At 37.0% G+C, this 27,442-nt stretch overlaps 1 long non-coding RNA gene across 1 annotated transcript in view; it reads right to left on the bottom strand.

Annotated features, from left to right (window-relative positions):
- Positions 1-8,951: 8,951 nt before the first annotated feature.
- Positions 8,952-27,442, bottom strand: part of LOC144021424 (uncharacterized) — a 44,711-nt gene continuing 26,220 nt past the window's right edge. The window contains exons 3-4 of the long non-coding RNA XR_013284139.1: positions 13,452-13,794; positions 8,952-10,052 (exon numbers count right to left, since the gene is read on the bottom strand). This is a non-coding gene — a long non-coding RNA (uncharacterized LOC144021424). The remainder of the gene's footprint in view (positions 10,053-13,451; positions 13,795-27,442) is intronic.

The following is a 27,442-nucleotide window of genomic DNA, read 5'->3' as shown; positions in this document are numbered from 1 at the left end:
CAGCGGATGATGAATGGATGAGGATTATTTCAATTATTCAACCCGCCGCATGATCAATGCTGGCCGAGATATTCAGAAAGCCGGAACGGTCCTTTTTTTGTGTGTGTGTGTGTGTGAATCTAAACCGCAATGTTCTGCACGTGCGGATATTGTTGTTGAATTTTGCCATCTATCCGTATACACAGAGAACAACAGTTCTTGTACTGTCAAAGAATCTACTTGTCAGGAGAACAGATGAGACAGCATTAATGCGACATCTATTTGGAAAACTACCTAAGTAGTTTAAAAAAAAAAAAAAGTTGTAATGCAAGAAGACAAAAAAAATGATTAGAAGGAGAAGAATTAGACCAACTAGACTAAGTGCAATTTCTGGAGAAATTGCGTGGGAATGGTGAAAGCACGTTGAGATTTAAATTATGAAATTATAACCTCCTGGTTACTGGACAATGCGCTTTACCAACTGTGCCACCGCGCAGGTGGCATGATAATGGTAATGATGATAAGTTATATATATATATGGAAGTGGGCGTGGAAAGTGATACTTAGGAAAACGTTCAATGACTGTCCCATTGAAAATGAATGGGGAAAAATTGATATTAAATGTTTAAAATTGTGCAAGTAGTGCAAGTAATGTGGAATCAGACAGAAGTAGGTGAGGAAGATGATAATGTGGATGATAAAGAAGATGAAAATGAGAAAAGAAGATGACAAGGTGATGATGATGATGATGATGATGATGGGATACGAATGAAGATCGTGGATGAAAAAGATGAAGATGATGAACATGGGGAGATGAGGAAGAGGTTGTGAGGAAGATGAAGACGAGTAGAGGGTGGCAAAAAATGAAGGTGAAAATGAGGACTATCGAGAGGAAAATGAAAAAAAAAAAAAAAAAAAAAGAGGAAGACGACGACGAAGCCTAAAGTGGAGATGAAGACGTTGAAATGGAGGCTGGTGATGAAGATGATGAATAATATCAGGATGAGGATGGGGACGGAAAAAAAAAGGATGAAAGTGGAATGAGGATAAAAGAGGAAGTTGAAGATGAAGAGGGTGAAGTTGAATGATGACATTGACGATATGCGCATGACTGCACTGGCCTACTTTCCCAACATGGTGCAGTTCCCCCCAATGTCCACAGGGAGGCAGCGATACACTTCAGAACCGAGGAAAGCTTCTGGCTGAGATAGACGCTAAATGAGTTTAATTGGATTTTTGTTACAACCTCGCGAGATTTGCCGGCACATACCGTATGACGCTGTTCTAGTGTTAAACTTTTACTCTTTGGCATGTTTGGGGTGACAGCAAAGAAGAGAAACGTTTTTGTTGTTGTGATAGACACGGAAATAAGGTGCATGTGTAGTTTGGACGTTATCATACACGTACGTCTGCGATGTCTCTGACACGCATGCGCGCGCACGAGGCGTTGATGAGGACAGGAAGTGACAGCGCGCCTCGACCTGACTGAGCAGCAACGGGGAGCGCTTCATGACACACTGCAAGCTCCCTGGGTTACTTTTAGTCCCTCGCACACGTTCACGAACACACGCACACAATCGCCCACGCGTCTTGCACTCGCCGTGTTCCTTTTTGCTGTCTTGTTGCACAGAAATCAGGTCATTTTCCTCCCCCATTAAAAAGGCATTAAAGCAGCAACACAATAGATTCAAGCGGGAGGTGTCACAGTCAGAATGTGGAAACAAGGGGTGCACCAAATAGATCGTTTGTTTTTTTGTTGTAAAGGCAGTGAGACAGTTGGCGATCTACCTAAAAGATAAATCGAAACAAATCCTGTTTAGTGAGTCATGTGACTTGGACCCGAGTCACAGGTGTTATGAATTGCGACTTGCTTGGCAAAAAAAAAAAAACTTCTGAAATACTTGACATGACTACGCCGTTTTGTTCACAAATCGGAGAAACGAGAGTTCTTTGCACTGATGTTTTACTGCGGGCCTTGCTTTTACCACAGACACACCGTAGAACTGGTGAGACAAATGTACAATGAAATAAACTTAGCTTTACAAAACATCGAAAATATAAAATACAAATAAAACATATACGTACCACTTTGGCCTGCTAGTGAACAAACGGGTACTTGTGCAACTTAATTAGCTTCACTTAAGCTCCGCAACTGTCGCGACGTAGCGCTGCTGTGGCTGCATCCGACTGCTACCTTGCTATGCTAACGAAAACAGGAAATGACCTCAAAAAAGTCAAACATAAAATTTACCATTTTAATTTACTTGCAAACTAATTATTGAGTATATAGTCCTACTAAGCATACAAAAATAATAAGAAAATAAAAACAATGCACCTAAACAAAATAAGTTTGCGCACCATAATAACCTTCTATTGCAATCACTGAAACACCAGCTCCTCCTACTGGCGAAACACAAAACCGCAACTGCTTCAACCGTTACAATGACTTTGACTTGAACTCCATGACTTGACACGTCTGTGTACATTTGTAAATACATTCCACTTAATAAAGTGTCACTTTTAGCAGTGCGCACTGTACACCTGACCCTTCCAGTGTGACGTCACGTTGAAGTGCGCCCCTAGCGGTGGAGAGCGAGTGAATTAGCAAACAATCAGTGTGAGCTAGAAAATGGGGCAAAAAGTTGATAAATCAGCGACCAATGAACTTGTGCGCGGCCGACGGATGCTCTAATGGCTCAAACAGAGATGAGAGCATTCGTTCGGCTGCCGGCAGCGATTCTAAACCCCGTGAAAGACTAGTGAGGAGTAAAAGACTAGCACGGTGGCTAGCATGAAACTACGACGCAACTTTTTTAGTTAGCGGCTTCAAACGACTGGTTTCAATGATTCGCAGTAATGTAGTGTCCTACTCGGGACATTTTTTGTGACACAACATAATTCCCACCTTGTAAAGAAAACGCTTGCTGAAAATCAAGCTCTCTACATTCATTTGTTATGGAATGTTTGCCCTCCGGGAGGCGCTGCGGGAACTAAGCAGTGACGTCAGCTGGAAGGGTCTATAGAGTGTCACGGAAAGCTCCAAGAAATGAATACTTTTGGATTAAAGGACTATCTCTGATGTAATTGGGGGGGAAAAAAAGACAATAGAAACTCAAAAAGGAAGAGGCACTTACAGCTACGACGTTTACCTTCATTTGTTCGACGCAGGTAAGCTAGCTGTGCGAACTGTCAAGCTAAGCTAGCTAGGTTAGCTTGACAGTTCAGCTCATCAAGAGCTGGTCAAATATGAACTAAACTTCATGTCAACTATGCATTTAGTTGAGGATACGTGATATAGTTTTGACACAATGGAGATTATAATCTTCAAACTATTACATTAAAACAAGCCAATTGCAGCCTATACTCAAGTTATTGTTCATTTAATTTTTCCTTTGGAAATGAACCTTTTTTTTTGTGCTCATTTAATTTTTTTTGATTGATTGATTTTTTTTTTTAGCCATAATTGTGCTGAATGAAAAATAATTTTCTTATCACTCTCATGACCGAGCAAGATTTTATTTATTTATTTATTTTTTCAATAAGTGGGATTTGCTTGAGACTTGAAGACTTGAGACTTACGTTCTGTAAAAAAAAAAAAAAAAAAAAAAAAAAGTGATGTCGAACGTCCCATTCAGCCCATTAATTGCTTTGTTATTGAAATAAATAAATAAATAAAAATATATGTATTGCAATGTGTTCATTGGTTGTAAGTGAAAAAGGACAGGAAGTGATTCTCATTCCGCGTACGGAAACACCGCCTAAGAATCCGAACGTGCGTTAACCTTGCTGAAGCTTTGACTTTGGCCCTCGCTAATGATCTTCACTTTGTCTCTCCCCTCTGCCCCTTTGCCCTGCAAATGCTAATCACGCACCGCCTACCATTCCGTATGCAGCGCTACGCCTGCCGCAACCCTTTCTTCAGCCTCTTAGCGCTCTGCGGGGACTCCGGGGGGTGGAGGGGGATTAGGAGGGGGCAAAAATGATTAGGGGGTGTGATATCTTACATACCACCAAGTTACGTATGATTTTCACACCACCCTATGTATGTCTAAAGTCAGCTTTGACTGGCACTCAACATTAGCGCACCTCCGCGCACATGACCCACCCGTGGCATAAAAAACCCCAAAACAAAACACAAAAGAACCCTGCTTAGCGTATAGCAATGTCGATTTTAAGTTGTACAACAGCTTCTTGAAAACTTTCACAACCACGCACCCTTTTCAACACCCTGCTAGAGTTGGCGCACCACTATTCCTGATGCGTATCATAACCTACATGACAGATGAACGCAGTTAGGTGGAAGCGTGCCAAGACAAAGGGGGGGTGGGTGGGGGGGGGGGGGGGGGAGTGGCCTGCCTATAAAAGACACCTTGATGCCATGGAAAAAAACTTTCAAGGTTAATCCCCCACACATTCATCACATTAAGACACACTGTTAAGTGCTTGTCAATTGTCATTAAAAGCTTGGTATTGTGGAAATGTGTGATGAAGATGAGGATAGTCAAAATCTTTTTTTTTTTAACTCATTGGCACCCAAAAACGTATAAATACGTTCTATTTTAAATGTTTAAGTGTCCCAAAGACGTATTTATACGTTTTTTTATGCTAGAGAATACAGAAGGCTTTGATGCAGCCGCTCAACTGCAAAGAACGGTTGAAGAAATGGTAGTTATTACACAAACCACCAGCAGGTGCCAGCAGAGTAAAAGAGGTCAACCAGGGCCATGTTGAAAAAAAAAGCTCAATTACTCACAATTCTAAATAGATTTGTGAATAATGATGAAACTTAGCTATATTCTAATGCTCATTGCTGCAAAACTGAAACAGCAGTTCACACACATTTCCTCCTCCATTACGATATTTTTCTTTTTACATTTTTTTTTTGGTAGACCTTAAAAAACAACAAAAGAATAACATTTTCCACATTATTATTATTATTATTATTTTTTTAAGATTTGACTTTATTTCCACCAGACTCTTTTCTCATATTTCTGTGGTAAGTTTTTTTTTTTAGAATGACTTCTTTTTTTTTTCTTTTTTTTTTTTTTCTTTTTTTTTTTTTTCTTTTTTTTTTTTTTAACACATAACCATTTTTTTCTCTTTTGAGGGAAGCATTTATTTTTAGTAACTTTTTTTCCGTAACTTTTTTTTTTTTTTTAAGTTTTGGGATTTTTTTTCCCTTTAACTTTATTTTTTTCCACCAGACTGTTTTCTCAGATTTCTTTGGTATTTATTGTTATAACAGAATTTTTTTTTATTTATTTGTTTTTTAGAACGACTTTTTTTTTTTTTTTAATACATATAACCATTTTTTCTCTTTTTTGAGGGAAACATTTATTTTTAATAACTTTTTTCCTTAACTTTTTTTTTTGACATTATTTTGTAAAAATTTTTTGTTTGTTTTCGGATTTTTTACACGTCTGTCTTCAGTCTTGTATTTTATTTTTCTTTCTTTTTCCTCATAAGCCCCATAAAACATTTTTTTTGCCATTTATTATTCTTATTTTTTAGCTCATAAGGTTGCGACAACTGTGGCAAACTTGTCTTCCTGCTTGCGTGCCACCAAAGAAGATGGCATCCCTTTTAGTGCAACTGCTGACTGAGCCATTTCCCACCCGCTTGTTCACATTTTCTATCAGATGCTTCCCACGTGCATGAATGGAAGGAAAGCATGTTTGTCAATGAGGAGTAACCCGAGAATGAATGGAGGAGCTTCCCTTGAGAGCCTCGTGACGTCAAACTGCATCGTCCTCCTAGTTATTATTATTATATATAATTTTTCTTTTCATAATTTTATGGTAAATCTAGGATATTCATAACCGGCAACATCATCAGCCACGTACGCACACACAAGTGGGTCAGAATTAGAATATCGTCGGCCCAGCAGACATTAGCGATGCGCGCTTCAACCGCAAAAACAGAGCTTGATTATTTTTTTTTTTCCGCCAGTCGTGGGTTGCGGTGGGATTTAAACAAATATAAATAAATAAGGAGTCTCGTTAAAAAAAAAAAAGGCCTAATGAGGCCCAGAAAACGAGTCCCAAGGAGGGGAAAAAAAGAAATCCCGCATGAATGTGAATGATGTGGCAGATGATGAAATGGTGGCGAAATATTCCAAATAACGCTGTAAGAAATGAGACGCTGTTCATGGGATTGAGTTGCCGGAAATCATCTGCCACAGTTGAAATGGATGAAAAGGGCTTTAATCCGTTCCAGCTTCACTAAAACACAATTATTTTTTTATTATTTTAAATAAGAAAAATAGGTCAATAATTTGTGCGTCATGATTTCATGGATTCATTGATTGGATATCGTTTGTCTAGTGTGCATACTTCAGTTAAAAGTACATACAAACATACCACATGTAGATTTGAAACATGAAGAGATGAAACGCAAAACACCTAGCAGCATTAATATTAACTGATTTTGTGCAGATGATAAAGAATGCACGCCTTTGCATATTGTTGTTTTGTGTGTCCACGTGTTGCTGTACTTTAACACATTAGAAGTACAGTACTGTTCATTGACTAGGGACCATGAATAGCAAAAAAAACATGTATAATTTATGCCCTTCATAAATGCATTGAAAAGAAAATACAATTATTGTTTTTTAAGCCAAATAAATACTGAAAAAATGGGGATAAATAAATTGAATGATTTTATGTTGTACTATCAATAGCAATGAGATGAATAATGCATCTCCAAAATCTGCCTTGAACATTACAAGTTTCTCAGTATTTTGTTTAAGTATTAATAAATGTGGTTAATTAAAGTTTTAAAATAAATCTTTAAAGATTTTTAGGACGAAATGTTTTTTTTTTCTTCTTTTAAGAGAATATTTTTATGACTATTTAAAAAAAAAAAAAACATTTTTTTTTCTCTTAGAATGTACGGACTTCTTTCTCAAAATAGTTAGACTTTTTCCCATAATATGTTTTTGCTTTATTTTTAATTCTTGGAATATGATTACTGTACTTTTTTTCTCTTAATAGTTTTTTTTTTTATTTGACAAAATGTAATTTAATTTTTTTTTTTAAATCTCACATTGTTTGGAGTTTTCTTGTAACAATGTTTTTTTGTCCAAAAAAAATAAATAAAATTTTTTTTGTGTGGAATATAGCCACGTTTTTTCTCGTAATCAACTTTTTCCATGTGATTTTTTTATTTATTTTTATTTTTTCGTCATGTTTAGAATGTTTTCTTTAATGTAAGAGCGTTTTTTTTTTTCTTGTAGCAATTTCCATTTTTGCTAGCAACTATCAAAACGAATAAGCTTCGGACAAATGTCGGTCAAAATGGCAATCAAGGTTTAAACCCATTTGCACTAGTAAGTCACCTTGTCCTTCCGCACACAGGCAGTTTGGTTTTGCTTTCACAGACACTAATAAAAATTTAAAAAAATAATCAATAGATCGAGAAAGCCTTCATCTGGTGACTTTGATCATCATTCTTGAGCTAAAAGTATCAACACACCAAAAATAGCATCAGCCGTGTGTGAAGGTTCGATCGTCACTTTTCCGGAACAGCAAACAACAGTTGTTGAAAATTTCTACTTTTTTCCGCCCAACAAGGTTAGACAAAAAGAACAAGAAGGCGGTCACAGCAGGCTAATGTGGGGTTGGCATAAAAAATAAATAGGACAGTTGTTGCCTTTTGTTGTTGTTGGTCAGGAAAAGAGCACAAAAGGCGACCGCGCAAAACAAGCTCGGACACTTTGTGCGTCCTTGGACAATTATTATTATTATTATTATTATTTTCGCCCACCACTTTCATCCACATACATCAGTCAGCTTGAAAACGACATGTTGTCCTTGCTTTTCCAAACATCAAAGACATGTCTTCATTGAACCTCGCGTATGTGCTTCGTCAGCATTGGAGACAATTCAGAATCTTCAACAAACCTAACGTGTGATTACTGAGAACATCAAAGACACTTCAGTGAACAAACCCAGCTCGCATATTATGCGTATTCGATTTTACAGAAAGAACATATTTTGTATTGCGCATCAAAGACACAACCTCAGCTGTATTTTTCTTTAAACACTTTGGATGATCATCAAAGACACACTTCATAGTCAGCCTAATGTAACAAGTGTAACAATGACCATTTAAACCAGAACCAACATACATTTTAAACACCAAAGACACTTTGGATAAATGTCCAACACGACTATATTTACCGTTTGAAATCAATCAACAGTACTTTATCAGTTTTTGTAAAAATCAAAGACACTCTCAAGAATGAACACAGTACGCATGAGAAACATGTGTTTGATGAACCTAACATTTTTCTTGAAGGCAATTTAGAGTTTTCAACTAAGCTAAAGTGTGATTTGTTTTTATGCGCTTTTGTAAACATCAAAGACACTTGGATTAGCCTATCAAAGGTGTTTTGGTAAATTTCAAAGAATATTTATAGTCTTCAATGAAGCTAAAGTAATTAACTTCTGTATGCATCAAAGACACTTTTTATAGGAAATGAACCTTGGTGAATGTCAAAGACACATTCAATGAACAAAAGATGCTTTTGTAAACCTAAGACATCCTCACTGAATGTATGTGTCTTGGTCAATTTTGGACAATTTAGTCCTCAGTGAACCAAAAGTGCGATTTTTGTAAACATCAATGATACTTTTAACCACATAGATTCCTCAATGACCCTGACATGCACTTTTTTTTGCCAGGGAACCTAATTGATGTGTTGTGCAAACAAAACAATTTAATCAACTACATTAACATGTATATTGCTGTAATTTTTTTTAGATTCAATCGGCTGATATTAGCTTTATTAAAATTGGATGATTGTTTGGCCACAAAAAAAAGTTACGATTTTTCTCTTCCAAAGGTAAACAAAAACTTTTTAAAACAGTCCAATTTTCTGCCTGGAATTCATATATTTATTGTTCTTTGCTTCTTTTTCACAAAAAAAAAATAAATAAAAAAATAGGAAAGTTATTGTATTCATTACACATATCAGTCGGGTTTTCGGAAATTGATTTTGCTAAATTGACGTTGGCCTAAAACAAAAGTGACAAGTTTGAGTTTGAATATCTTGTCTCACATTTATCACACGCACTTTGCAACACTTTCAAAGAGATGAACGTGTCCTCTTGGGTAGCACTCGGTTTAGCATCGTTGCGCTCTGCTGGTGTAATTTCCGGGCTGGACAGCTTGGGGAGTGCGGAGACAGGTGTTTGGTGGTCTCCTGGGGCTTGGATTTTGGAGGAGGGCGGGCGAGGGCAGCATGATGGATCACCGTTTCCTTCCCGCGTGTCGACTTTGGAATCGCGACTGGCAGCCGATGAGATGAGATGCCGGCGACTCCAATCTTTCCGATGCTTGTTCCCGCTCGCAGGTATCTTTGTGTGCTTGAATATTTTTGTGTATGTGTGTGTGGGCCACATTTTTGTAAGCATCCAAGGTAGCCAATTTCAAACGTCAAAGAACGTCCAGTGTAACTAATGTAACTGTAAAATGTGCAATTTCTGAGTAAATTGCGTGTGAAGGCTGTGATGCTGAATGAAAAACAGGAATTATCTAGAATGATATTGAATGATGTTGAAGTATAATGAATGACGTGAAATGATAAACAATGAGCTGGAAAAACAGGAGGAAAACTAATAATAATAATAATAATAATAAAGTAGAAGAAAAAATAAAACAAGGAAACAAGAAAGGAAAGAAACAAAGTTAATATTAGGCCACTTCTGGGTCACTTCCTGTTGAAACAGGTCACTTCCTGTTGATATCGGGTCACTTCCTGTTGATTTTAGGCCACTTCATGTCACTTCCTGTTGACATCAGGTCACTTCTTGTTGATTTTAAGCCACTTCCATGTCACGTCCTGTTTAAATCAGGTCACTTCCTGTTTAAATCGGGTCACTTCCTGTTGAAATCGGGTCACTTCCTGTTGTCCTTTTTTTGCGGGTCACTTCCTGTTGATTGTAGGTCACTTATGGGTCACTTTCTGTTGATATCGGGTCACTTCCTGTTGATTTTAGGCCACTTCATGTCACTTCCTGTTGAAATTGGGTCACTTCCTGTTGTCCTTTTTTTTTTCCGCGGGTCACTTCCTGTTGAAATTGGGTTACTTATTTTGGGGACGGGAAATGTGTATTTGTTTTTTTGTTTTTTTTAATTGAGCAAACATAACAATTACAAACAATCTAGGCATTTGACAATTCAAACCAAGTCAAACATCTCCGGACACGGAGCTACGCAGAATTCAAACAGAATAAAATTAAATGAGAGAAGAACAAGAAAAAAAAATGTCTGAAAGGAAAATAAAGGGTATTAAAACAACTTGAATATCTTCAGCAACAAAAGCAACTCCATGGCTTTCTTAGTCTTCACAAAAGCCAAAGATTTGTACCACAAGAGGAAATGTGTTAGTGTGGTGAGTGCCATCGGTAGGGAAATGCTGAACAGTTGAAAGTTGCAACGGTGTGAATCGGTGAATAAATGTAGAAATTGTAGTGGAAAATTGTAGTGGAAGGTGTTAAGAATCGAGTAGGGAATGGATCTAAACTTTCTCACAATTCACCTCAACAAAAATGTTATGTTGAAGTTCGTTGAAGACAATAATCTGGTGGCCGGTTGAGGGATCCCCCCCCCCAAAAAAAAAAACAAGTACGTTAGCTTCGTAGAAGGTACACGCTACTGTGACCTTCTTGACAGATACGACAGTCCATCAACTGTGCTATTAAGCCTGCGCGACCTCTCGTCATAAAACCGTTCGCTGAACGCCAGTCGCCGCTGAAGCCTTCCGCCTCATTTAACCACGCCATAGTTCACGCCGGTGTGAGCGATCCCCGAGGCCGGTTTGGCATTTATACGGCGACTCTAATTACGCACTCGTTAGCGCGCTGAGGGAAGCCAGCGGAAGCGGGGACGACGTAGCGCGACCCCTTTTAATTCCTTTCCTTTATTCCCTTTTTCTCTCGCGCTCCCTCGTTTTCCGGGGGTTATAAGTTAATTACCCGGCGCTCATGAGCTATATACCTTGAGAGACATCAATGCTGTTAAGCGCACAACGGTGACATAATGGTCGGCATTCATAAAAGCTGTGGCTGTACGGGCGATGTCTTAAAAGGGATACATGACTCATTGAGACATTTTCAGCAGTAAAAAGTTCATATTTTGTCCAGAATGAATTTTATAACTTCAGTTTTTCTTTAAAACTAATTTTTCCACTTGCTGTCGACTGATGATGACCTCACCTGTGCAGAGGAAGTAGCTAACGACCAATCATGGCTCACCTGTTTTCTGTGTGTGGTCAGTAAACTGAGCCATGATTGGTCGTTACCTACTTCCTCAGCACAGGTGATGTCATCATCAGTGGACAAGTAGAAAAAAAAAAAACTTTTTTAAAGGTATTAATTGTACATGAAAAATAATGAAGTTACCATAGTAATTATAGACAAAATAGTATTTTTTTTTACTGCTGAAAATGGCTGAATGAGTCAAGTATCCCTTTAAATAAATGCAAGTTGGGCCAAAACAGTTACTAATTTCACAAAAAAAAATTAAAAATAAAATAAAAATAACTGTCTAAACTGTAAACCTAGAACTGGCTCAAAAGTGTGCATGATTTTGTTACAATGACAGAATTTTTCATTTCCTTCATGAGCTTAGTGAGAGAAATAAAAAAAAATATATATAAATATATTGGCTGGGTGGGAAAAGAAGGTGTTGGAAGAATTGAGCGCAGGCGCCACGTGGGACGCAGAAGCTCAATCCAAACTTCCCGTGCGCCATATTGGACCGGAACATTTGGCGAGGGCACGTCATCAAAACAACGGATTATTTTTCAAAGGTGCGAGGAGTTTAAAAGTCCACATTGTGTGTATTTACAGCAGATGGTTCAAAAAAAAAAAAAAAGAGAAGAAGCCTTGCTAGCATGGAGAAGAAGTAGGTCAGCAAATCCTCAGGAGGACGACAAGAAAGAGAGTGAGAAATGGAAAAGAAGAAAGTCAGAGCAGGTGGAAGCGATTGGATCGGTGGATATCCGTCGGATGTGATGGATGAGGAGGCCAACACAAGCAAAAAAAAAACAAAAAAAAACAAAAGTTTGAGATTTTTCCCGTTTCCTTTCGGGCTATTTGTCAGCAATGGCCGCGCCCGGCCCGGCCCGGCTCGGATAAACCAGTCGAAGAACAAACAAGAAGAGACAAATTGGATCCCGCTTCTCCTCAGCCCGAGAAGTTGAAATTGGAGGAATCCTGCTCACCGACGGATGGGAAATGAGATTTTTTTTTTTTTTCTTCCCCCGAGGCAGCTCTACGTCAGCGTTAGCTTCCAGGCAGTCGCATGACATCATGAAAAGCAATGTTTGTTTCCCAACCTGGAGAGAGTCATAGCACATGCACCTGGCGTAAATAGAAATAGAGTCAATGAGTTTGGTGGAGTCAGAAGTGGGATGGGTTGAACTAGGAGTTTGGTGAAAAGTTGGTGTCAGAAGAGGGATTCTTAGTCAAGAGGCAATGAATTAAGTTTTTACAACATAAGTATTTCCCGAGACAGTAATAACATCATTAAGCAGAATGTAAATGATTGTGATTTTTGTTCCATTTTGTGTGTTCAAATATCAGTTGCTTCCAAAACTGTGGCTGCGGATGCTAACTGTTAGCATGTCATTGTCGTTTTGTATTGTTTTGTTAGCATTAAGCTAAGTAAACTTTCCTGAAGCACCACTGTGTTATATTGTTGCTACTAGGAGTTAGGTGAAAAGTTGGTGTCAGAAGAGGGGCTCTTAGTCGAGAGGCAATGAATTAAGTTTTTACAACATAAGTATTTTTCTGAGAGAGTAATAACATCATTAAGTAGAATGTAAATGATTGTGATTTTTGCTCCACTTTTTTGCGTTCAAATATCAGTTGCTAACCGTTAGCATGTCATTGTAGTTTTGTATTGTTTTGATAGCACTGTGTTATATTGTTGCTACTAGGAGTTCGGTGAAAAGTTGGTGTCAGAAGAGGGATTCTTAGTACAGAGGCAATGAATTAAGTTTTTACATCAGTTTTTCCCGAGAGAATAAGAGCATAATGAAAAAACTGAATGTAAATGATTGTGATTTTTGCTCCACTTTGTGTGTTCAAATATCTGTAGCTGCGGATGCTAACTGTTAGCATGTTATTGTCGTTTTGTATTGTTTTGTTAGCATTAAGCTAAGTAAACTTTCCTGAGGCACCACTGTGTTATATTGTTGCTACTCGGAGTTTGGTGAAAAGTTGGGTGTCAGAAGTGGGATTTAGGTGGGAGGGGCATCGGGAGTTCAACGAAAGCCTGTCAGGGGTGTCAGAAGCGGGGTCAATTCATCGTTACCACCAAAAAGCCAAAGGAAAAAGCAAACTTTTTTTTTTTTCTAACCTTATATTCAAATAGTCCTACTTCTGAGTTTGGTAAAAGTGGTGTGAGAAGTGGGATCGTCAATCCAAACTGCTCTTGTATTCTGTCGTAGTGTTGTAGCATACCTGGCGTTGCGTCCAGTGGATTGTCTGGTGGCCTCGTCAGACCACACGGGCGTCGTCGCTCGCTGACGTAGTTTGACGACGGACGAACTTGAAACTTTGTGACTTTGAGAGTGCGTGGGAGTTGATTGAAGGAGCCCAAGTTGCAGTTCGCCGGCCCCTTTTTGTTTTCCCGCTCATGTCATTTTCTCCCTTTTCCAAGCCGTTCCCACGCCTCGGCCTTTCAAAGCGCTAATCCTCGTCTGACAGCGCTAAGACGCCGCCGCCGCCGTGTGTGCGTGGGAGGGGGGAGGAGGATGGTCCACCGGCCGGATGATGACCTACATGACGCTGCTTCTTCTTCATTCTGACAATGATTGAAAAGAAGACACAAATACAATAATAAATATCAACAGTTTATACATTTGAAAGTAAATACAGGTTATAAAAAAAAAGAAGTAAATAATATTTTGGGATATAATGAATTTTGACTTTTTTTGGGTGGGAGGAATTAACACATTCACTGCCAGCCCAGCAAAAATGCCTTATTTGACGTCTTTTTCCGTCAATGGCAGTCAATGAGTTAAGATGAGATGTAACCAAAATTGACGGATTTTTAAGCAAAATTTGCCTTAAAAAAGAAAAAAGGAAAAAAAGGATGCTGCAATATAATCACAAAATATATTGGCACATTGTGTTTAACACATTCACTGCCAGCCCAGAAAAAATGCATTATTTGACGTCTTTTTCCGTCAATGGCAGTCAATGAGTTAATAATATTGCTGAGGTCTTGGGACAAAATAAAAATAAAAAATTCAGGGGTAATAAATGCATAAATATTTATAATTAAAATCTGCATTTATTAAAATTATTTAACAAAATAACTTTGAAAATTAATTTTAAAAAAGTAAATAATATTTTGGGATATAATGAATTTTGACTTTTTTTTTGGGTGGGAGGAATTACTAATATTTATATATATTGCTGTGGTCTTGAGACAAAATAAAATATTTTTCAGGGGTAATAAATACATAAATATTTACAATTAAAATCTGCATTTATTAAAATTATTTAACAAAATAACTTTGAAAATTAATTTAAAAAAAGTAAATAATATTTTGGGATATAATGAATTTTGACTTTTTTTGGGGGGGTGGGAGGAATTAATATAAATATTGCTGAGGTCTTGGGAAAAAATAACATATTTTTCAGGGGTAATAAATGCATAAATATTTATAATTAAAATCTGCATATATTAAAATTATATTTTTTTTAAATGAAAATTAAGGATGGAGCACCATGTTTTAAATTCATTCTACTTTTCTATTATTTCTTTTACTCATGATTAATAAATAACAAATAAAAGCACTCATTGCAAGGTTATAGAGTGCAAGCAATTTTCAGCAGTTGAACGTGAAAGCACAATTTTACTTTATTAACAGCAACCTTGGCTGTCCTTAAAAATGTGCACTCCATATCCAGCAGGTGCAATAAATTGTTGACAAACTGAGCAAGGTTATTTTTTTTTCCAGGTGCATAATTCTTCATTTAACTCCCCATTAGAATTTATGTCCTTTCCCCCCTACAGTATATTTACAATTTATTTTTTTTTGTTCCCCATTGACTGAGCCAACATTTTACTTTATGTGATTATCGCAGCGAAAAAAACAAAATTTGCTGCTTAAGTGCAAAGCACGCCGCCGTCGCCAAATGGCACCGTTTGCTTTTCGCTGCGCGCAAACAATTTCATTAGACTTTGGCGTATTGTTGGCATTTTCCCGCGTGAAATGTTGTTTACCTGCAGCTTGTTGTTCCCGAGTCATCGCAGCGTAACATCAGAAACACAAAAGAAGTTGAATACCTCTCAGCAGTGAAAATGATTACTTGTGACTGACACGATATTCATTAATACGTGATATGTAATAATCAGTGGCATGCAAAAAAAAAACAAAAAAAACATTTATGTTAACAAAAACATGAACAAACATGAGCAATCGAGTTTCGAATTCAAACATTTTTGTATGTTTGATATTTCTAAAGTGATTTTTTGTGTGTGTTATTTTCCCAGCAGAGGAAAAGCAAATGCAGGCACACACAAAAAAAAACCTGTTGATTTGCTCTCAAAAACAATATTTTTCCCCCCACAAATCTGATACTGCCCTGCGATTGGCTGGCAACCAGTCCAGGGTGTACCCCGCCCACTGCCCAAAGCCAGCTGAAATAGGCTCCAGCAACCACCGCAAAATCTTGCGAGGAATAAGCGGTCAAGAAAATGGATGGATGGATTTCTAAATACATTAGGAACAATTTACCCCAACCCCGAAAAAAAATCTTTAAAAATAAAAAAGAAACATTTCTTTCAGATCACAAAGGAAGTTTGAAATAAAACAATTAAAAATAATAATAATAATTCTCAGGGGGAAAAAAAAAAATCCAACATTGCTTAAAAACCAAAGAAAAAAAAAAAAAGTATTAAATTTTTTTTTTTCGTGGGGGCGAAATGAACATTCCTAAAACAAAATGTTACTGTTTCCCTTTAGAAAATAAGTTTGTATTTGTTTTTTGTTGAAAATGCAAAAAAGCTCACTCAAAAATTAATTTTCCCTTCAGTGAGGATGGTGAGATTTTTTTCTCTTAAAATATTTTTTAGAACGTCATTAAAAAAACAACATAAAAGTAAACTTAAAAAAAACAAGTGACACTTTCTGAGAAAATTGTGACATAATCGAGCTTTTGTCATCTGTTTTCTGTGTTTGATCATGTGACATTCGTAAGCTGAACCATGATTGGTCGCTAGCTGTGATGTCATTTTCAGTCGACAGCAGGCGACAAAATGGCCGCCCCGACTGGATTTTGCAACTTAACACATATTTCACAAACACAATCAGAATGCCGTGTTTAGATTAGTGCAGGTACATAGAAATTAATCTTAATTTTTTTTTTGTCATTTATATTTTGCTTTTTCAGAACAAAAAAATAAAAAATAAAAATCAGACAATAAGCATCCCGTAGTTTTCATCGTGGCTGCTCCCTTCCTCAACCGGCTGTTATTTAAAAAAAAAAAAAAAAAAAAAACACCCAAAGGAATGCAGGCCATTCCCTGTTAAATGACATTTTTTTGTGTATGTGCTTGAAAGGACACTTTTAGGCTAATATGAGTGGCCTGCCTGTGAAACAAATGAGTGCGGTCAAGAAGCAAAGGCGGGCCGGAACATTCTGGGTCAGACAGTTGAGGAGGATTAATTTAATGCACTATAACTGGATAACAGCAGGGGATTCTGGGTAAAGACTTAAGCCATAAAAAAAAGCAGTTTTGGAAAAAAAACAAAAAAAAAACGACCCAAAACGAGGAGACGGCGGCAGCTCATTAACGCAAAGCTAATCCCGTACAGGAAGTGGACGTCTGTTAGCATTGTCAAGGTCAAGGTGCATTTTTTTTTTTTTTTTTCTCTCGAAGTGTCGCAACCTTGGTGGTGTCAATCAAGCCCAAGAGGGAGGACAGCGGCCTTAATGGCCGCCATTAATAATAAATCTCCCATCTAATTACGGACACTGCACACTAATGAGAGGGTTTTGTAATGAGATGCTAAGCTAAAAAAAAAAAAGGCATTACTAAACATAAAACAAAGGGTATAGCTTAATTCCTTTAGTCCGATAACTTGATGCTAATGCTAACACATCATAGGAAACAGATGTCAAACCCTTTAATCAAGTTATTTTTTTTTTTTTATACATTTATTTCTTCAACATAACAGTAATATCTAGATCTTCATCCTGTACAGAACAGGGTTAATATAGCGGAAACAAGCTAACTGAAACTGTAATTGGAAAAACATTTTTCACAAACCAAATAAAATAAAAAATGAAAATGCTTTTCAAAACACGAAAACATTAAGTTTAGAAAACTAACCAAAAGCTCCGAGCATTAGCCAAGGTTAGCTGCTACGCTAGCTGCTACGACTTATCCATAATAGAGGGTTACTAAACACTAAATTTGTCAGTTTGGAAGGCTACTTTTAACGTATAATCAATTAAAAATCAAAAAGAAGTGAGATATGTAACTGTCGAGCAGATGTGTTACTATTCTCAAACCAACTACATCTTAAGTATGTAAAACTAACCAAAACTGCTAGCATTAGCACTATAAACAAGCCGATGTTAGCTGCTACGCTAGCTGCTATGACTTATCTATAATAGAGGTTTACTAAACACTAAATTTCTCAGTTTGGAAGGCTATTTTTATATTTTTTTGGAACGTATAATCAATTAAAAATCAAAAAGAGGTGAGATATGCAACTATCGAGCGGATGTGTTACTAATCTTACGTAGCGTATTTTTCTGTTTGCTATTCTTATGCTAAATTGTTAGCAAATGAGCAAGTGAACATTTGCCAAAGGTCTTCTTTGGCCTGTTAACTCCACATTTAACTCTTTTCTGAAAAATCAAATTGTACTTTGTACGTGAGAAATATACACAGCGCGTATTTGTGTACATCGCTTACGTCGACAACAGTTTTATGTTAACTCGCATTTGTTTTTCGGCATAACAAATGTGATGTGCCTTTTCCTGCACTCCAAAAACGATTGCGCTCGCCACTGCGATCACGGTGACACTTGCAAGCTCAGCGTTATCGCCGGAACTCAGCGTGACCCCGTTAGGGAGGTCGAAACGGCTCTTGGTTTCTCGCCGTCGTATGAGAAAACAGCCGTCACCTCAGAGATAAGTCGTTGTCGGGAGGAGGAAGAAAAAAAACAAAAAACATCTGTCACCTTGGAGATAATGTACAAACAGCGTGAGTGGTGTTAACATTGAGGGAAAAAAAAGAAAGCCTCCTTTTAGTCTTTTAATGAGCTTGACAGTATATCAGAATTAAGCTGTCCCTTCGTGTATACAGATAGTAAAAATAAAGTGAAATTTATGACAAAAGATGTTGGAAATGTACTCATTTACTTTTTTATGTCGATAAGGCTATACTGTAAATTATTTTAAAACTAGGAAGAAAAATCTTTTCAGAGGTTGACGTAGCTGTGTTAGCGCATTGCATTAAAAAAAAAAAATCCCTATTTGCTACAGAGCTTTGAGCAAATGGTGTACCTCACTGTTGTCAAACTAAAGGCCCGGGGGCCACATATGGCCACCAAATCATTTTAGGTGGTCAAAAAAAAAACAGCAATGCATAGAAACAACCTATTATCTCTAATAACACTTAATATTGAGGCATTTACATGCTAATGCTAGCACATATTGAGTTCCTCCACATATTGACTCGCTTTACAAGCATATTACGTTCCCATTCATCTGACCATTAGCGTGGATTTTAAACATAGAAGAAGGGCCAAAACATGCCCTATGAAAATTAAACTGCACTACAAAAAAAAATAAAAAATAAAATAGCCACCAGAGGGTGCTAGAAATGCACAAATAGAAATCAACCTGACTTCTTAAAACAGATGTGCTGCTTTTAATATCGTGACATGACGACGATATATCGATATATTGTGGCAGTTTTAATATCGAGATATTGTCGTTATCGCTACATCCCTAATATATATATATATATACTGGAATTTTATTCTGCCAAATATGAGCAGTCCCATTAGTTCCTTTTTTTGTTTTGACATTTTCTGAACAATAGCATTGTTGTGCGAGCGAAGACAAACAATGAACAATGGTCACATAAGCCTCAGCTTTGTGGCTTCCGTTTCACACAATGCAAGTCAAGGGTAGCTGCTCGTTCATCCTCATGGCGTCCTCGTAGCATTTTTTTTTTTTTTATGCCCCCACCCCACCCCGCTTCATGTCGCACTTTCACGCTACGCCACTCGTAACGAGCACTTATCCTCCCGCAGCGTTATTGATGTTGCGAGTCAGCAAAGCAATGTCAGAACGGAGGAGACATTGACACCGTAAAAGGCAGCGTACGCTTAGCTAGTTTTGTTTCTCTAAAAGCATGACGGTCCGAGCAAGGACGAGCCGCGGGGTTAAAAAAAAAGAAAAAAAAAAGTGTCAGGTAAGCATGTCAACAGCCGTCACGTGCGTTTCGGCATGCTGACAGCGACTCTTTCGTGGCATCCTTTATTTTGTTCCCCACGCTAGCGCCACCTAAAGGTCAGGAGCCTCGAAAAAAAAAAAAGGTATTAGCACTAACAAGATTGAAATGTCATGCAGTCACTTCTTTAAAATAAAAATGGCAATTTTGTCACACTGGAAGAAAGTTTCTTTCCTCATATGACTTCTATTTTATGTCTTTTGTCCTTTTGATTTTGGGAAAGATGACGGTCTCTGAAAAGATCAAATTTGCAAGATTTGTTGAAAATATTTTATTAGATTAAAAACACAGAATTTCTTAAAATACAATACTGGAATCTGATAATAAAAAATACATACAAATTCTCCAAAAACATGATTTTTTTCTCCATATATATATATATATATATATTAATTCTTTGAAAATACATTTAGGAAATATAATGAATGATCAAGACATAAAAAATAGATATTTAGAAAATGCAATTTTCTTAAGTAAACGCAAATCTATCTCAATCAATCTCTAATCAATCTACTTAAAAAAATATATATATATAGATTCTTCAAAGAGTATTTTCAGAAGAAGAAAAAATTCTCTCAAAATATGACTTTTTACCATAAGATCAAATTTGCAATATTATGCTAGAATTTATAGTAATAATAATAATAATATAGTAATAATATACAATATATTAATCCACAAAAACAAACAAAAAAAACACATAAAAAAAAAAATCATAGGGAAATCTGTATGTATGTAATATTTTTGTTTTTGGCGGGTTTTTTTTTTGTTTTTTTTTAATCAAATAAGAATTCATTAGAAAATGTATGTTTTTCCTGAACTGTTTTTTTTTTAAAATCTATTTTCAAAGAGTAAACCCTAATATAAAAAAAACAGGCTTTTCAAAATTTTTTTTCTTTTTTTAAATGTGATTTAACAAAATAAAACAAAGAAAAAAAAATCTCAAAATCTGATTTTTTTTTTTTTTTTTTTTTTTCAGTAAATGCATTTTAAAAAGGACACTTTGTAAATTTAACCTTACAAAATCGGGGTTGTCCAAAAAGACCACATTATCAGTAAAAAAAAAAAAACTAATAATAATAATAAAAAATCTAGAACTTTACTTTTCCTCAGAAAAGAAAAGACTACTTTTTCCCAGAAAAAAAAAAACTTTTACTTGAAAAAAAAGACTATAGTCAAAATGTGTAATATAGTAGTGTATGTAACTTTCAAGCAAATCAAAGCCATATTGCAATATATGTCTTTTTCACTTCAGTGGGACACGTTTTTGTTTCCTTGGTGCTCAACTCAAATGAGCCCATGCGAGGATAATTTGCACACTCTTATGTTGAAATTGGGATGAGCCCAAAACAAACAAACCAAATGCTTGACACAGGCAAGCAAAAAATAAATAAATAATAAAAAATAAAAAAATGGTGGTCATGTCGCATCTCATGACTGCGAGGTTCTGGCGCCCCCTCGTATGGATACGCTTCATACGCCGCGCCCTCTAGCATGTGCGTGTGCGCGCAGAGTGGATTTGTGTATCCGCCGGCAAGCTTGGCTCAAATTTCGCTCCAGAGCAGACTTCGGTCTCCCGGAATCAACGTGAGTTAAAGCGGCAGCGGTCCCGTGATGCTCTAGTTAAATAAAATAGTGACAGCGTGTGTGCGTGTGTGTTTTGTGTCGCACTATTCCCATTACTATTTGGAATGCATCGCTTGCATGCGCATATCTTATTTATCAGCTGCCGTTTACGACTCGTGTATTTAAAACAGCCTAAACTAAAACCTAAAAGAAGGCCCTGCTAACTTAATGGAGTGTTAGGATACATCGATATCGCGATAAATCGTGATACCCTGTCTCCCGATAGATTATCGATACGTCTATGCAAGTATCGCGATATTTGTACTTAAAATACAGCCACTATAACGGCTCCATTGTTCATGACTTATTCAGCAATTATTTGGCGGGCCACTAGGGGGAGTACCTCATAAGAGGGGCGTGGAAATGGACGCAAGTCTTCAGGCGAAGAAGACGGATGAGCTTAGTTTATTATTATTAACATTATTATATAATTTATCATAAACAGTGATACCTCGGCTGACGAACGCTTTAGCTCACGAACTTTTCGCCTCACGAACATTAAATTCGCGAGAATTTAGTCTCTGCTGACGAACTAGTTTTCGGCGGACGAACCAAACCACGAGAAGCTGACGCACGCTCACGGCGTCCCAGTTCGTCACCCCCTTTCTTTTAGTGCGGACGCGGTTTGTGTTTGATAGACATTTTGAGTGTACTTTTGCTATTATGGGAGCGAAAAAGACCCCACCACAGGCTAGCGTTAAGCCTAATGCTTACCAGCGAGGGACGGCGATTCGGCGGCGCGTTTGCATTGTAGTCAATGGAGTTCGCGCCACTAAAAAAAGCGAAAGTGCCATCACGTACCTCAAAAAAGGAGAAAATCGTGCCATGGCTGTTTAGTCCCAGGAAAGAGGTGAAAGTAGTCGGCGGTGCTCACTTTTTGTTGACTCGCTAAAGTGCTCCACTTCCTTGTTCACCAAGGGACACGCCTCCTCCGCTCCGGTGAGCACGAAAGTGCGAATGAGCGACAACCGTTCCATAAACACTACGCGGTGAAACGCTCGCGAATGAAGTAAGTCTACCATTGCTACTATCCTTAAGAACTACCATCACAAAGTAAAATAAAACGACTCTATTATACAGTACAATTTATTTCTTTAATTACAATACAATAGCACATTTATTATACGTAAAATAAGGTATATTTTTGTGTAGTTTTAAGGCTTATTTAGTAGAAAATTATGTTTTATAGGGACCTGGGAACGGATTATTCTCATTTTAATGGTTTCTTATGGGAAATAAATGTTCGGAAGAAGAACTTTTCGGCTTACAAACACTTTCTGGGAACCAATTATGTTCGTGAGCCGAGGTATCACTAGGTATATATATATATATATATATAATATATATATATATAATATAATATATATATATAATATATATATATATATATATAATATATATATATAATATATATAATATATATATATATATATATATATATATATATATATATCCATCCATCCATTTTCTTGACCGCTTATTCCTCACAAGGGTTGCGGGGGGAGCTGGCGCCCATCTCAGCTGGCTCTGGGCAGTAGGCGGGGGACACCCTGGACTGGTTGCCAGCCAATCGCAGTATATATATATATATATATATATATATATATATATATATATATATATATATATATATATATATATATATATATATATATATATATATATATAAATAATAATAATTATTATTATTATTATTTTAAGCAAAAAAATGGACGGCGGGCCGCAAATGGCCCCCGGGCCGTATTTTGGACACCACTGCTCTACAGCAAAAATTCCACTGTGTGTGGCGCACGGTTGTACCGATAAGATTATAAAATAAGTGTAGGAGAAGCTCTAGGACAACAATTTTTGTTTATTTTGGTTGCAAAGGGCGGATTTCCGTTCATTTCCATAGGAAAAATGATTTGAGTCTTTTTATGACAAAGAAAGAAAATTATTCCTTACTACTGCTTAATGGCATTAACTAAATGATAAATCAAATGTGCAGGAAAGTGTGGGAAAAGTTACAATTGGGGTTCACTTTAGTTTGTCATTTTCTAAACTGGCCTTCCATTGAAGCTTTTTGGTGGGGTGGGGTGGGGTGGGGTGGGGGGGGGGGTCATGCAAATGAAGTGTGTCTGATGTTTGCTGCTCACAGATAGGCAGCTGACAATCTGCTCTCGGATGACTTTGCGGCGGTGGGAGAGATGGAATAATTACAAAAAAATACAAATAAAAAAAAAAAAAAAGAAAAAGAAAAAAGCAAAAGGCGGGGGAGCCGCCAGTGGGAGCGCAGCCAGGCTGACTGGATGCCTAATCAGAGCTGGACCAGACGCCGGCTTCACCAAAGCAACTTTTCAAACGCCGACGCCGGATTTCGCTCGACTTGCCCGGTCGTGAACTCCAGCTCATCTCACAAATGGAAAAAAAAAAATATATATATATATATATATATATATATATATGGCCATATAATTGGATTTTCATTCTATATAATAATAATAAGTCTATATTAATGCTGACTTGCTTATGTTTATATTACTTATTGTTTAGGAATAATTATGTTATTTTTTTACTTGTTGTAAAAAGTTTGATAATCACTGTTCAATGTGTTTCCAGTAAATCACAAATTTTCCAAACTAACAAACTTAATTTTTTTTTAATATACATCAATATACACAAATGTGTATTTTATTAATTGAACTTTCTGTAGACGCGAAAAGCAGGATTCAAGAGAACTTCACATTCAATCATGTTCAGCAAAAACTTGAAACTTGAAATACTTCCTGTTTCCTCTCTTGTTCTTTGAAATTTAATTTACAGTGTCAACCATGATAGTGCGCCACCATCTAGTGGCTGACAGTGGAACTACACCCGAAGTAAACAGGAGGCAGAACAAAAATAAGACTTAAAAACTGTACAAAGAAAAAGGCCATGAAGTATCGGGGCCGCGATGGGAGCCCGCGATGGAGTGCCGTTGACTTGTATTTCTCGCCGTTCAATTGATTCCTATTGTGGCATTCTCAAGTGCGTCGAGTGTTGAGCGAGCTACAAAAGGCGACGCCGTTAATTACAACACGCGGCGAGCAAAACTCCTCTAAGGGGGTGACTGCTGCTTTTGGAGTTCTAATTAACATCACCAGAGAAATAAAAGGCACTAATTGCTAAACAGCCACGTGCAGCGAGGGTATGCTAATTGCGCCGTCCGCTAACGAGTCTCGTGTCATTTTGCAATAACAACGCGCAGCTGGAGACGTGGCAGAGGTGCCGAGCAAAGGGAAGAAGACGCGCGGTTTTACTAGCCTGTGCTTCTTTGTACTCACCTCTGTGAAGTATGAACTTCCACACCACCATGTTTTTTGTTTTGTTTTTTTAAACATAAGAAATGACCAAAAAAAGTACCACTACAAAAAAGGTTACGCTCTCCATGATTCATTTACATGAAAAGGAAATAAATGTTTTAAAACAGACCATTTTCAACACTGAAATGCAAATGTGTTGAACTTAAATGAGAAGCCTTCTGTTAGGTTGGTGTCTCAGGAACAGCAGTTCACGGGTCAATTTGACCCAAGTGTAATAAAAAAAAATATAAAAAAAAACACATCCCAATAAACATTATTTTTTCATTGCAAATAAATGAAATGAACCTTTTTTTTTTTTTAAATCAAGTTTCATCATGAAATACTAGCTTTAATTATTTGACTTTGAAATGGGTCATTCTGACCCGGGCTATGTTAAATGTTCCAAAACGTCCCTCATCATGAATTTTACAGCTTATGATTAACAGTCATCAATACAAATGTCAAAATGTAGCATTTTAATTGTCTGTTGATTAAAAATGTTGCAAAAAAAAAAAATCCTTCTAATTTGTAGTTTTAAAACTTTAAAATGGGTCAATTTGACCCGGGGTAGTTTAATGTTCCAATAGCATTCTGATTAACAATAGTAACTACCATTTTAAACGAAAATATGTCAAAGTGAACCGTTTAAATTGAAGCGTTTCATCGCAAAAAACTACTCATTTGTATCTCCAAATTTAAAATGGGTCAATTTGACCCGGGATAGTTAAATGTTCCAATAATATTCTGATTAATATTAGTAACTACAATTTTAAATGAAAATATGTCAAAGTGAACCGTTTTAATTGAAGTTTAAAAAAAATACTCATTTGTATCTTCAACTTTAAAATGGGTCAATTTGACCCGGGATAGTTTAATATTCCAAAAGCATTCTGATCAGTAACTACCATTTTAAATGAAAATTTGTCAAAGTGAACCGTTTTAATTGAAACGTTTCATAGCAAAAAACTACTCATTTGTATCTCCAACTTTAAAATGGGTCAGTTTGACCCGGGTGATGATTAATGTTCTGAAACATTTTAACATTTAATTGAAAATACGACAAAGTGAACCTTTTTAATTGCCCGTCGATGAGACGTTTCATACTCATATTGATACTTTGTCACTCTTAAAATGGGTCCATTTGACCCGGAGTGTTTAATATTCTAAAACCAACCCAATAAATATTGTTTATAGCTTATTAATCGTTAGCTTATTAATCAAGTCAAATTTGGCCATTTTTTTTTTAGTCTGCTGATGTGAAAAGTTTCATATCTTTCAAAACTATTCGATGGGTCAATTTGACCAGGTAAATGGCGATTTTATTTTATTTTTTTAAATTGTTGGTGCCAAGCAAAAAGCTGAAAATTCTGCCATTTTGACCTACAACATAACAAGGATGGTTAAATACAACTAAAGAGAACCTGGACAGCGATTCTTTTACATAGAGGAAACAATATTTTTTTGACAAGCACTGCTTTCGAAGCATTTCCTGTTTCCTGCCTCTCGTCACATTTTGCCGCCGTCTCTTATGTGCTGGCATCACGTAAAAAAAAAAAAAAAAGCGAAATACGTGTGGAGTTGACCTTTTAGATGTTGAATGAGCTGAAGTCTCGCCTTTTAAACTTCAGTAATAAGAAGTTCTATTTGCTGTTCTGTGGCCCTAGTCACATTGTTCAGGCGTGTGTGCGTGCCTGCGTTTCCTCCATCTATCCTTTTTTTTTTTTTTTTTTAATGAAACGTATTGTACATGTGGGCGTTTGCTTAACCCGGAGAAAATTGAGTTCTCCTATTCATTTATTCATTAATTCTTTAATAATGAAATTGCAACGGCGTACGGCGTATCCGTGGCCCCGCGCAGCCGCTCCGACTTGTAATTAAAATAACTGCCACTTATCACCTGATATGGTAAGGGGTGTGTGTGTGTGTGCGCGCGTGTGTGCACGTGTGTCGTTTGCCCTCTCGCCGTGACAATTATAGCTGCCTTAATGGAAACGGTGTTGAGTAATATACAGTACGCCGCACGGATTCCATTTAATGCCTCCCTTACTCACTTGATGTTATGTGAATAAAGTGTTAAAGTCTTATCTGTGTCTGCACTTTATTTAAGTAATAAAGATGGCGTCCATTTGTGGCCAGGCAAAAAGTAACTTCACAAACGCCACGTTTCAAATTGGCTCATTACATGTAAATAATATTATTCTTCTTTTCAAATAAACACCCCCAAAAAACCCCAAATAAACCAAAATACCTCATGTTTTATGTTAAAATCCCTGATTATGGATACAATTTGGGATTCCTTTTAGGTCACGCAGGTCCTCATTAAAGAAACAACAACACGGCCATCTTCTCCTGTCTCCCGTCTGTTTTTTTGGGGGTTTTTTTTCTTCTTCTCCCACCGCGCCAATGCTTCCACATCAAAGGCGGGCATTAGCATAGCGGGAGACGGCGAGGACAGAGCGCCAAACTCGTTTAGCTCGTCACCGCCATTTAAGGCAAGGAAGCGTCGAAGCTTCGAAATGACAAAGGCACGGCCAAGCGTTTTCAAAAATGAACAAATGCGCCGTTACATTTACCTCAATTTACCACTTACATGAGAAGTGCTACTTCAACGTCACATGGCACAGAATAATCAGTCACATGATGCGGACTGAGAAAAAGGCAGGATGCAGTTACACTCCAGTGCTGTAGGTGGCAGTCATTAAATCTAACTCCTGGTAAAAAAAAAATAAAAATCATTTCATGCCTGTCAAATCTGATTCATTTTTTTGCATGTTTTTGGCCAAGAATTTTCTTTTAAGTTGGAGGAAAACATTTGAGAACCACTTCTTTAATTATCTTTATGCATACTTTTAAAAGATTTTTTTGAAGACGGAGCTGTTTTGATGTTTTTTCAATGCTTCCCTTGGATGCATCAAAGCTTTTATGGTAACGGAAACGTGTACCTTCGGCTCATTGTTGTTGTTTTTTTTGTTGTTTTTTTAACCACCTCACACTCTTCTTGAGTCCTGATGCCATCACCT

Source organism: Festucalex cinctus, chromosome 6, assembly GCF_051991245.1.
Source record: "Festucalex cinctus isolate MCC-2025b chromosome 6, RoL_Fcin_1.0, whole genome shotgun sequence".
Lineage (NCBI taxonomy): Eukaryota > Metazoa > Chordata > Actinopteri > Syngnathiformes > Syngnathidae > Festucalex > Festucalex cinctus.
This window is presented reverse-complemented; position numbering and strand designations above follow the sequence as displayed.